This window comes from Ranitomeya variabilis, chromosome 5 (genome assembly GCF_051348905.1).
Source record: "Ranitomeya variabilis isolate aRanVar5 chromosome 5, aRanVar5.hap1, whole genome shotgun sequence".
NCBI lineage: Eukaryota > Metazoa > Chordata > Amphibia > Anura > Dendrobatidae > Ranitomeya > Ranitomeya variabilis.
In genome coordinates this window covers 627,573,372-627,586,745 of record NC_135236.1, presented here as the reverse complement: position 1 = coordinate 627,586,745, position 13,374 = coordinate 627,573,372, and the positions used below count along the sequence as shown (strand labels likewise).

Sequence of the window (13,374 nt, the reverse complement as noted above, 5' to 3'; positions counted from 1 at the left end):
GCTCAATTTTTAGGATGCATGTCAGGTACATCTGTATTTTTTTCTTTTTTTGTTTTAGAAATAATTTGAACACATTGTTTATATTTGATGTTCATAATACAGCATTGTCAAAAAACATAAAAAGCAAAGACATTTTATACAGGAGTAATTGATAGTTTACCCAACAATGAAAGATTCCATCTTGCATTAGCCAAGTTTTGATTATTTTTCTATTGAACTAATAGATTTAATTTTGTTTTTCATTTCTATTTACCTCCATAATGCTAAATTTTTCACTTTTAACCAGTTTCAATTTATGAGATAATAACTCTGAAATGCTTTAACGGATTCTAGGGATTATAATATTTTCCCTTGACATATTGTACTTCATGAAAGTGGTAAAATGTGTTCAATATAACTTGTCTTTATTTGTGAAAATATCGGAAAATTGGCAAAAGTTTAGAAAATGTTGCAATTTTCAACCTTTTACATTTTATGCCATTATATCAGAGATCTATGTATTGAAAAAAGATAGTAAATAACATTTCCCGCATGTCTACTTTACAACAGAACAATTTTATAAACACTATTTTTTTATTAGGAAGTTAAAAGGGATACAAGTTGACCAACCATTTCTAATTTTTACAACAAAATTTACAAAATCTTTTGTTATGAGACCACATCACATTGAAGTGTATTTGAAGGGCCTATTTGACAGAGAATGCCCAAAATTTAGACCAATCAAAAAACTGCACTCTTCAAGGTGCTCAAAACCACATTCAATAAATTTATTTAACCATTTAGATGCTTTACATGAATTAATGGAATGTGGAAGGAAAAAATGAACATTTAACTTTTTTCACAAACATTTTAATTTAGATCCAAATTGATTTATTTTCACAAGAGTAACAGGAGAGAATGGACCCCAAAATTTGTTGTGAATTTTTTCGTGAGCATGCTGACACCCTGCATGTGGGAAAAAACTATTGTTTGGGTACACGGCAGGGCTCAGAAGCGATGGAGCACCATTTAACTTTTTGAATTCAAACGTTGCTGGAATCAATAGCGGAAGACATGTTGTGTTTGGAAAGCCCCTGATGAGCCGAAAGATTGGCAACCCCCTACAAGTGACCCATTTTGGAAGCTAAACATCTTGAGGAACTTATCTAGAAGTCTGTTGAGCACATTGAACCCCCTGGTGCTTCACAGAAGTTTATAATGTTGTGCCGTGAAAATAAAAAAAAATAAATTTTCCCAACAAAAATTTTTTTTAGCCCCATCTTTTTTTTTCACAAGGGTAACAGGAGAAAATGCACCATACAATTTGTTGCGAAATTTCTCCAGAGTACGCTGATACCCAATATGTGGAGGAAAATTACTGTTTGGGTGCACGGCAGGGCTCGTAAGCAAAGGAGCACCATTTTTCTTTTTGAATGCAAAATTTGCTAGAATTATTAGATGTCATGTATCATTTGGAGAGCCCCTGATGTGCCTAAATAGTGTAAATCCCCCACAAGTGACCCTATTTTGGAAACTAGACCCCTCAAGAAACTTATCTAGATGTGTGGTGATTACAGTACCTTGAACCCACAGGTGCTTCACAGAATTTTACATTGATCTGTGAAAAAATGTTCTTTTAGCCCAATTCTTTTCATTTTCACAATGATAGCAGGGAAAAATGGACCCCACATTTTTTGTGTGCTATTTCTCCAGGGTAGACCGATACCCCATATGTGGTTCAATACTACTTTTGATGCACATTGCAAAGCTCAGAAAGAAAGAAGAGCCATATTGGAGTTCAGATTTTGCTGAACTGGTTTGAGGGTGCTATGTCACATTGGTAAAGCCCCTGAGGTACCAGAGAAGCAGAACCCCACATAAGTGACCCCATTTTACAAACTACACCTCTCACTGAATTTAGAGGTGAAGGAATCATATTGACACCGCAGATATGTCAAAGAATGTTATACCATTGGTCAGTGGAAAAAAACTACATTTTTAACATCACAATTTTGTTTTAGCCTCAGATTTTACATTTTCAAACTGGAAAATGGATAAAAATGGCACCAAAATTTGTCCTACAATTTCTGCTGAATGTAGAAATACTTGTATGAATAAGGGTTGGGTGCACTATCTATCAACATAAATCATGAACATAACGAGTATGACGCTGCCACATCATGTATATGAAGGGAATATCAAGGAGAGAGAAGATAAGGCCTATACATATAATATGTGCACACCTGGATATTCAATGAAAGTATGCTTTATTGACACAAATGGACAGAACAAGGAAATCTAAAATCATTTAAAACCACAAAACATGCAAAATGGTCACACCCATGTATGCATAATAATAAAACAACCATAGATAGATAGATGGCAATACACTATGTAAGTACAGTAGCTGATATTAGATACTGGTGCCAATAGACTAAACTGAATGACACTAAGATTGACAATGTTGACAAATAAAGTTAGCTCAATATGTAATCAAAGTACATGTGCACATGGTGTGAATCTGGGAAAAGGGAAATAAAGCCAACAGTAGCTGAAATAATCTTTGCACAGAAATAGGACATATGGCCAACTCCCATACGACTAATAGCCACCCAATTCAATGGTATGTCTCATGAGCTAAGAACAATAACCATGGTAATGTGTCACCAAAATAATAAAAAATGATGCAAAATGTGCACATCATGCAATAGGGCACAGTAATTTTGACTCAATTTACTTAGTAGGTTACCCTATGCATGGATCGAATCAAGCAATGAAGGATCATGGAAACACCTTAAGGAGACAGCATGCCGTGTGTGTCAGAATACCAAGATCCTAGAAATTGCACCTGATGCCATAGAAGTAGAAGGGAAGCTAACATAACAATTTAGTGAGAAAATACACCCAATTCAAAAAATGTGCTAAAGGAAAGACAGCCATAGTGAATGGTTGTTGAAATGAACAGGGAGGGACGGAGCGCTATTTACCTCCTGGAGCGCAGATTTTCTTAAAATAACTTGCAGACTCCACATACAAGGGCTATTAGAGCCTAATCCCTCCTAAAGTGACCCCATTTTGGAAATTATACCCATTTGGGAATGTATCTACAGGTGTAGTAAAGATATTTGACTCCATGAAACAAGCAGCTGTGGAAAATTGCAAACTGTCATCGTATTGCCCAGTAGCTTGTAGTGATTAGTGATGAGCGAGTGTGCTCATTACTCGAGATTTCCGAGCATGCTTGGGTGTTCTCCAAGTATTTGGGGCGTGCTCGTAGATTATGCTTGTGTCACTGCAGCTGCATGATTTGCTGCTGTTAGTTAACTCGAACACATGCAGGGATTGCCTGTTTGTTAGGGAATCCCCACATGTATTCAGGCTGTCTAACAGCTGCAAATCATGCAGCTGTGGTGACACAAACAAAATCTATGAGCATGCCCCAAAATACTCAGAGAACATGCATGCTCGGAAATCTCGAGTAACGAGCACACTCGCTCATCACTAGTAGTGATCAGCATGTTGTAGTGAGCAGTAAGTTGTGGTGCCCAGCTCATGCTTCTAGAGATGTGCTTCCATAAATTAGTCGGCCGGTCGGTACAGAAATGCTAAACTTGTGGACACTAAATGTGGTTTAGTCAAACTGTGGGGTTAACAAGGGAGGAGGCATTTGGATTTGGGAGCACAGGATTTGCTGAATTTCTTTTGGGAGGAGAAGAGCTATAGCTCTTTTCCAGAGCCTTTGTACTACCAGTAACAGTGAAGCCCTCTATATTTTCCATTAACAGATGATGGATATGAGTGGGGACTTGCTTTTTTTGTGGATTGAGTTGAACCTTTTGTTGGGAGCATTTGGAATAACATTTAGAATAACATTTATCCTGCGTACTATACTGAGCACTTACATTGGAGTTTACATCTAAATCTCCAAGTGACATGATTCAGATGACACCCACGAGAGAGCCACTCACTGGCTTTTGTTCAGCAATCTCCTTCTTTTCAGAAGTGCACAAAACCCTGCTTTTACGTATGCCTGAAAAGAGACAACACCGGATCATAGGCCAGAAGGAATCCACAGTGCCTAAGGTAATTTTCCACTGGGAGTTCTGACTAAATCACGTATTTCAGAGATTTACACTGAAATGCAGGTGTAAGCACTCAGCACAGGGTGCAAGATAAATGTGAGCCGAGCTTTACTGCGATCCTTGGGAAGCAGAATGAACAAATCAACCGGTGAAGAATTGGTTTTATTTATTTCTTACAACCTTCCTCATGCAGTATAAGTGATTAGACAACTATATTCTTCTGGTCAGTGCATTTACAGCGATATAACATTTATATTGGGTTTCTTATGTTTGTTTGCTCTCACAGACTAAAAGATGCTTTTTGGATAGCTACTGTATAATTTTTCCATATCTCGGCTGACAGAGTCATGTGATGGCTTGTTTTTTGTGGGATGAATTGATGTTTTTGTTGATACCATTTTCAATCATATTTTTTCTATCTTTTCTGATTTTTGGGAGGCAGAATGAACAAAAACCATCAATTCAAGAATTGTATTTTTCTTTTTTTTATGCCATTCTGCATATAGTAAAATTGATAAGTAAGCTTTATTCTTTGAGTCAGTATGATCACAGTGATACCATACATATCTTTTTTTTAAGTTTCGGCACTTTTACACAATAAAAACTATTTTAAACAAATAAATATTTTTGCATCACTTGATTCTGAGAGCTGTAGCTTTAGTATTCTTCCGATGATGGAGCTGTATGACAGCTTGTCTTTTCCGGGACAAGATGACATTTTCAGAAATACCATTTTTATTTACTTTCATTTTTTTTATTGCATTTTATTCCACTTTTTGTTCAGCAGCCTGATGATATAGCATCATTTTTTGTCCCGTCTTTTATTTATTTTTTACTGATTTTCACTGAAGGAGTTAACTGATGAGAGAGTTTTATAGGTCGGGTCCTTCTCAAGGCTCTTTGTGAATCGATACATCGCCATGCCATGTTAGTTTAAATATATCCACCTTTCACTAGAAGCCATTGGAGTGCTGCCCTCCTTTTTTCTTGTTATAGATAGATATTTAGATATCAACTATAGAGATTGACAATGTTAATAGCCTTAGCTGTAAAATGAAAAATAAAAGTAAGAAAATAAAACATTTCTGGAATTCTAGCTATTTCACCATCATACTGTTTCATTCGTATACTCCATTGGTAATATAGGTCAATTGTAAATTAATATTAGCAAACAATAAACATAATATAACCACTATAAAACAAATTGTTTGCATATTAAAAGAATACAGTATATTTCTTACTTTTACCTTTCTCTTATCTTGAGTAAATAAATGAAGTTATGATACCATGTTCTCAAAACTAAGATCTTTTAACCTACTCATTAATGTATGTGTTGCGTTATCTTAGTGTAATATTTTGAACTCTTGTCCAAAGTACTTTTGATTGTATATTTTGTATATGTCTTCTCCAGTGCTTAAAAGGCCAAAAAATAAATTAATTAATGGACTTTGGAATAAAAATAAGTTTCACATTTGGACATGTGAAAAAAGTCCCTGTTTAGAGATAATCTTATAAGTGTGCCCCTCCTATGAGTTCTAATGGCTATGTCTGACCATGCATAGCTGCTCCAGTTCATGGTCTGAACATACCAGACCTCCTGGCCAGGGGAGGAAGCAAAAACTCTGCAGACAGGACAGCATGTGATAGAAGATTATTCTTTATCTAATGATAAACTTGTATTCAGTCAGGGAAATGTTTCTAGATAGAAAGACCTGAAATTCCCTACTGTCCAGTCTGTTGCTCTCTTTTGCTTCCTCCACTGCCCAGGAGATGTGGTATGATCAGACCATGTTTCTTCTTGGCAGACACAGCCATTATACATTACATAGCAAAGGCGCATTTATAAGATTATCTCAGCATAGGAACATTTTTTAACACATAAAATTGTGGAACTTATTATTATCAAAATATCTACTGATTATAAAGTACTTTGTTTAATCAAGTGGGTGTCCATAATGCTTAACTGAAAACCCATGTCAGGCAATAGCTGATTAATTGCAGCTATGGTGAATTGGCATCATATTCTTATTAAAGTTATAAAAATAATAACTCTTAACTTCTCCTCCATTGTGGACTTGATAAGCTGTGTTAGATATAATCAGTAGCAGCCAAGTATAACTTGACAAATAATCCTCCATCTTAAAAAAGTTGTTACAAAAAGTTATGTCACTTAAGAGGATTATTATGGCTTAAGGAGTATCCATTGTTTTATTTTGTATCTCACAAATCTATAGTACATATGAAAATAAGGAACTTTGTAACACATCTAATGAAAGAAATCTGCTTCTGATTGATACATTATATGAGATAGGAGATGATAATTGCCACTCATAAGATGCTGTGTAGAGGTGAAGTGGGAGGTGGAAAAGGAGAAGCTCTTCATTTCCCCTCCCCGTCCTTCTATATGTTATCAATACCAACTGTCAACTCCAATCTCAGTAATATAAAAATGTCTTACTGAAAATAGAATTTACTTGTGAATTGACAATTTTGATAATGAACGATCAGTCCAGGAGGAGAAAAAAACAGATTTCTCTGATAAGATATTGTGAAAAGTTTCCTATTTTTATGTGTACTCTTAATTTATTGAATAAGAATTAAAACATTGGTCAATAATCAACATTGGAATAAACATTCACCTAAGCAAAATCGGGGCCAAATTACACTTTTTTGCACAATGATACCCCAGTTCTATTTCATCTGTGTTCACATTAACTTGGCTCCATCTTTATGTTATGAATATTATTTGTCCCAAAACATACAATAAAATACAATATAAGGTCATGTACTGCACAATTAAGCAAAAGACAATGACATAATTCCTTGGCAAGTAAAAGCATGACAGAGTTATTATTTGAAACTTTTGTTCTTTCACTCCGGGCGTGCATAAGCCTACTCTATCTAAATGTTAAAGAAAAATAAACTATTGTGCATATTGACAAAATGTATTCTTATTAGAAATTTGGCACAAATCATAAATTTGCCACTTAATGCATACCTCTTGGGGATAAACCAACTTATGCTTTCTCAGTTTAAATATTAGTCATTTAGGAGGACTTTTTGAAAAATTTTGATCAAAACCATATCCAAAAACTAATATGGCATTTACGACAAATTATTATAATGTTTTGAATAACCACATGTTAGAAATTATGACAAATCTTTTAGAAAAGTCCAGAAATATTTCCTTGTGCCAACAATATCCAGAGATTCTGCGCAGCACTTCATGAAAAGTAAGATGTTTTACAAGAGCTTGTCATGAAGCCATGGTGGTTGTGTGTAATTATATCATTCTCTAAAATGCTATGTGAAATGGCCTCATATTACATTTTTAACTAATTAACTAACTAACTAACTAACAAACACTGGCAAAAATGCTAGCTTATAGTTGTCATGTATAGTCATTAAACATTGGAAATTATTAATACTATTTGAAAATCAATACAGACAGTCCATTAACATCTTATATCCGATAAGTTCTGTGAAAAGAATGAAAAATAATGGTCTGATAACTAATAAGTTATCTAAGAACACACAGATGACAAAAAAAAGAAAACATAGATATGTTTATATAAATATCGTCTAAACCATTTGGCCCATTTTTCATATTCGAGCAAAATAAATCGCTATCATTCTAAAGATGTTAAAGTGTTGCATTTAATGTATTTACTATCTCAGTGTCACTTTTGACCTAACATACTTTTGCATACTGCACAGCACAAACATTTTCATTTGTAGTTTTGCAATATATGTAAAAATATATGCACTGTACAGCTCTGGCAAAAATTAAGAGACCACTGCAAAATTTTCAGTTTGTCTGATTTTTCTCTTAATAGGTATATTTTTGAGTAAAATGCAAATGTTTCATTTATTCTATAAACTACTGACAACATGTCTCCGAATTTCCAAGCAATTTTATATTTTTTTCTGAAAAGGAGAAGTGGTCAAAATTGAAAAAAAAGCAGTGCTTTCAGACCTCAAATAATGCAAAGAAAACAAGTTCATAATCATTTAGAAAAACAATACTAATGTTTTAACTCAGAAAGAGTTCAGAAATCAATATTTTGTGGAATAACCATGATTTTTAATCACAGCTTTCATGCGTCTTGGCATGCTTTCCACCAGACTTTCACACTGCTTCTGGGGCAAAACTTTAAGCAGTTCTTCTTTGTTTGATGGCTTGTGACTATCCATCATCCTCTTGATTACATTAAAGAGGTTTTCAACAGGGTTTAGGTCTGGAGATTGGGCTGCCCATGACAGGGTTTTGATGTGGTGGTCTCTTAATTTTTGCCAGAGCTCTATACTGTATACATATATATTTTTTAATTAAGAGTTTTTTACTATTTTCTATGGTTTTCTCATTTTGTAAACTAAATTGACTTTTGCAGCAGTTGCTATATATCTCATTCAAGAATTCAGATTCTCAATTATTAGACTGTATTTGTTAAAGATTTTCAGATTTACATACATATATATTCACAAGTGTTGAACATATGAATAATACAGAAAGTTTATTTTTTGTTTTTTTACATATTTACTTTTTTACAATGCAATGTTTTTAGTTTATCGACAAGCCCATCTTTCTTCAATTTTAAACCATGATGGTCTTTAATCCCCAGAATTTCTTTTGAAGAAATAAGAAAGTATATGCTGCACTGTTATTATTATTATTAATATTTTTCTTTTCTTTTTTTTTTTTTTTACCATGGGATAGATTTTCTATAAGTAACTTCAATGTATCTTACAGTAGATTTAGGAAAGGCTAAACTGGTAGTTTTTGGTAATCTGTTTAATTTGAATAACTGCAATTCAGCCTTTTCCAATGTCTAATCATGAAATTTTTTAATGGCATTTCTACAATAATAAAGATGTTCATCAAAGGGAATTGTTAAAAAATATTCCACCTTTTAATGATTGGATAACAGTTTTAAGCAAAATATGTAATGCCAAAGCACGTCTCTCATATGGAAAAGTTTGTAAGCATTTTGACACTATTTGAAACTATTGTTTTTTCATCCAGGAAAGATCATGATATATTTGCTAACAAAAAGTAAACTCTGCTTTGTTTTTCCTTCTTTAGAAAAAAGACTGAGGTGCTTATAGGCGAGGCGTTTACTTCAAGGTGTTTTTGAAAATAAGATAAAAGAGGTTGAGTTGCCTTCTGTTATGCATGTCCTGATATGTTAGTTTTATCCTTAGTATAAAATAAGTGGTCTTCAATAATGTTAGCATACTTTATGGGTAACTTGCAGAAATTGCTCATACAATACTTACAGAAATTGCTTCTCAGGATAAGCATATGCAATCAACACATCCTGTTTTGGTTTTGTGAATATTAGCCAATGACAATGCATCAGCTATGCAGAGCACTCTAATGGTGACCTCCTAACATATGATTGTGAAACACTACAAAATGGAAATGCAAACTGCCTCTACAGAGAGGAAAATAGAATCATGCATTCAGCTTGCCTGAGCAAATTACAAAAGTTACTGCCATCTACTAGAGAACAGTACCAATTTATTATTTTGCTGCAAGTCATGTGTCAGAAATTCCAAGTCATCGCATCGCACTGGGATTTACGTGTGAACTAGAAGCTGCTTTCACATTGTAAGCCAATGAAAACTCATTCTAACACTTTCTGGACCCACATTGCTCAAGCAACTTCCGGATCACACACAGACCAATGTGATCTGGTGATTGGAGTTTCAGTCATGTGAGGAAGAAGAGGACAGATGTCATGCAGGAAACCAGTGGAGTTGGCAACAGTAAATATTTTATTGTACTTAAACTGTATTACTTACGTATTTAGACAAGTTTAGGGAGTAAAAAATGTATTGGAAGTGTTTCTTTAATGATAGTCATACTAGCTGACTATTTAATTATTTAGTTTTACACCCTGAACAGCAAGTTGCTGGCTGTACTATACCTAAATGCAAATAATCATCTGTAAAAGTACCTGTAAAAACAAGTGAGACAGAACATTCTGCTACCAAATATCTTGGATAAATGAATTTTAGAAGGGAGTGGCTTGTATTCACTGATTGTATTGTAAAAATGCCTGTTATTCCTGTTATTAAATTCCTGATCATCCCCACTAACAAATTAAGCTCCATGATTGATAATGCCATCCAGTGTACATCTTGTTACATGTATGAAATCCTTGGACATCCACTTCAGGATGCATACTGATGTGCCAAATACAGTGGGGGGAAATAAGTATTTGATCCCTTGCTGATTTTGTAAGTTTGCCCACTGACAAAGACAAGAACAGTCTATAATTTTAAGGGTAGGTTAATTTTAACATTGAGAGATAAAGTATCAAAAATAACATTCAGAATATCACATTGTATAAATTATATAAATTTATTTGCATTTTGCAGTGAGAAATCAGTATTTGATCCCTTTGGCAAACAAGGTATAATACTTGGTGACAAAACTGTTGTTGGCAAACACAGCAGACAGATGTTTTTTGTAGTTGATGATGAGGTTTGAGCACATGTCAGGAGGAATTTGGGCCCACTCCTGTTTGCAGAACATCTCAAAATCATTAAGATTTTGAGGCTGTCACTTGGCAACTTGAAGCTTCACCTCCCTCCATATGTTTTTTTTATTGGATTGAGGTCTAGAGACTGGCTAGGCCACTCCATGACCTTAATGTGCTTCTTTTTGAACCACAGCTTTGTTGACTTGACTGTATGTTTTGGATCATTGTCTTGCTGGAAGACCCAGCCATGATCCATTTTTAATGTCCTGGCGGAGGGAAGGAGGTTGTCACTCAGGATTTTACGGTACATGGCTCCATCCATTCTTCCATTGAGGCTGTGAAGTAGTCCTGTGCCCTTACCAGATAAACACCCCTAAAACATAATATTCCAACTACATGCTTGACAATGGGGATGGTGTTCCTTGGGTCATAGGCAGCATTTCTTTTCCTCCAAACATGGCAAATTGAGTTAATGCCAAAGACCTCAATTTTTGTCTCATCTGACTACAGCACCTTCTCCCAAGCACTCACAGAGTCATCCAGGTGCTCATTGGCAAACTTCAGCTGGGCCAGCACATGTGCCTTCTTGAGCAGGAGGACCTTGTGGGCACTAACGGTTTTTAAACCTTTACAGCATAATGTGTTACCAATGGTTTTCCTGGTAACTGTGGTCCCACTTGCCTTGAGATCATTAAAAAGTTTCCCCTGTGTAGATTTAGGCTGATCTCTCACCTTCTTCATGATCAAGGATACCCACAAAGTGAGATTTTGCATGGTGCCCTGGATCGATGTCGATTGACAGTCATTTTGTATTTCTTCCATTTTCTTACTATTGCACCAACAGTTTTCTCCATTTCATCCAGCGTGTTACTTATGGTATACAGCTCTTTGGTCTTGCCCATGTTGTAGAGGTTAGAGTCTGACTGATTAATTAAATCTGTAGACAGGAGTCTTTTTTAAAGTTGCCTATTTAAGACAGTTGTCTTTAATGCAGGTAATGAGTTGATTAGGAGTGTTTAACTGGTCTGTAGGAGCCAGAACTCTTAATGGTTGGTAGGAGATCAAATACTTATTTCTCACTGAAAAATGCAAATACATTTATATAATTTATACAATGTGATTTTCTGGATTTTATTTTTGATATTCATCTCTCAATGTTAAACTTAACCTACCCTTAAAATTATAGACTGTTCATGTCTTTGTCAGTTGGTAAGTTTACAAAATCAGCAATGGATAAAATACGTATTTCCCCCACTGTGTGTGCAGGTTGAGTGTTTGAAAGCTTAGGCTAGTCTGGCACACACCAGTAAGTTTACTAATTTGACAGTGCAGGAGCATGACAGTGCAAAAGTAGAATTGCTGTACAAAGAGTCCAAGACATGTTTAATGATAGCTAGGTGAGTGTCTATACACGTAAGAAGAATATGAGAGTATGTCAATTAAGATGGCTTCTGGTTGTTGGTGAGTGAATTATACAGAAAAAGTAATTTGACAAATAAGGCCATGATCGTTGATTGGTTTGTTGTCTTCCTGGCACTTGAGTTTGACAATTCACGGACTGGGTTGACAGATTACTGGGAGAAGATAGTAAGGAACCAGTGGTCATGGTGGACATTTATGACAAAACAAAGTTAAGCAAGGCAAGGACCTCAAAAGTAGTATCTCCAGAAATCCTACCTGTACCATATTGCATTCCAGAGAGGCAGTGGGAGATTAAGGATCTGAATAAGTGGTGTAGGAAAATGTGTCTTCGGTTGCATGAGAACTGAGACAACTTTCTGTTGGCTACAAATTCTATGGGATAATCCTCAATGGAGAGGTTGAAGCTGTATGGGTAAAATGGCTAAAGAGTTCAGGTGATGTGGTGAAATATAGTGTAGAGAGTGACCTGTTATGAAGAAATGAAGTTGGGAGTGGCATGGGGGATGGGTTAGATTATTTACCAAAGAGAGGAAGAATAGAGATGCAAAAAATACATTAAGTCCATGCATAATAAAGCCAGAAGCCTTATTAACAATATGAAGGAATTAGAATAAATAATATTGGAAAAGTAGAGTTATATTGATGATAATGGAAACATGGCTGGATAATAACTACGACTAGGTTATTAATTTACAGGGCTAAAGAGTCAGTTCAGGAATTATTGCACAAAGCTGCAAGAGAGAGAACTTTACTTTTACAAAAAATCTTCCCTAAAACCCATCCTGCATAATAATATCTGTGAAGCAAATGAAAATGAAAATGTAAAGTCCCTACTTGTGGTAATAAGATGAGGGGGGAAGAAAAATAAAATACTGATAGGAAATTGTCTCATACTGTAATGGCTACAGCAGAGAACCTGTTCATAAAGCAAATAGATAAGGTAGCAAATCAAGGTAAAGTAATTATTATTGAGCCTTTCAACTACCATGACATAAATTGGGGAACAGGTTCAACAATGGAAACAGGTTTTTGGCAATAATAGAAAATTACCTCTCAAATTTGGTCCAGGACTAGAGATTAATAAATTTGAGTGTGATTGAATTCTAGTCGAATTTTACAAAAATCCACATTCGTCAAAATGCTATTTTTTTATAATTTGCTTCCTTACTGAATCAGCAAAATGACAGCCATAATCTATCAGTAAAGGGACAATAAATAATTTTAAAAATTCCTTATCGCTCACTTCTCCGACCGGTCTGTTCCTCCTCATCACCTGTTCAATTTCTTATCGCATCTTCTGATACCCACAGCAAGTAAAATTCCCATACCTCTCACACTGACTTCCAGCTCTTAAGTGGCCCGTTATGGTTCTGCACCACAGGTCATAATAAGGGACATTCAAT

The 13,374-nt window shown here is 35.1% G+C and overlaps 1 protein-coding gene across 5 annotated transcripts in view; it reads right to left on the bottom strand.

Annotated features, from left to right (window-relative positions):
• Nucleotides 1-13,374, bottom strand: part of LOC143776623 (protocadherin alpha-C2-like) — a 513,355-nt gene that overhangs the window by 336,579 nt on the left and 163,402 nt on the right. The gene's annotated exons all lie outside the window — the stretch shown is intronic.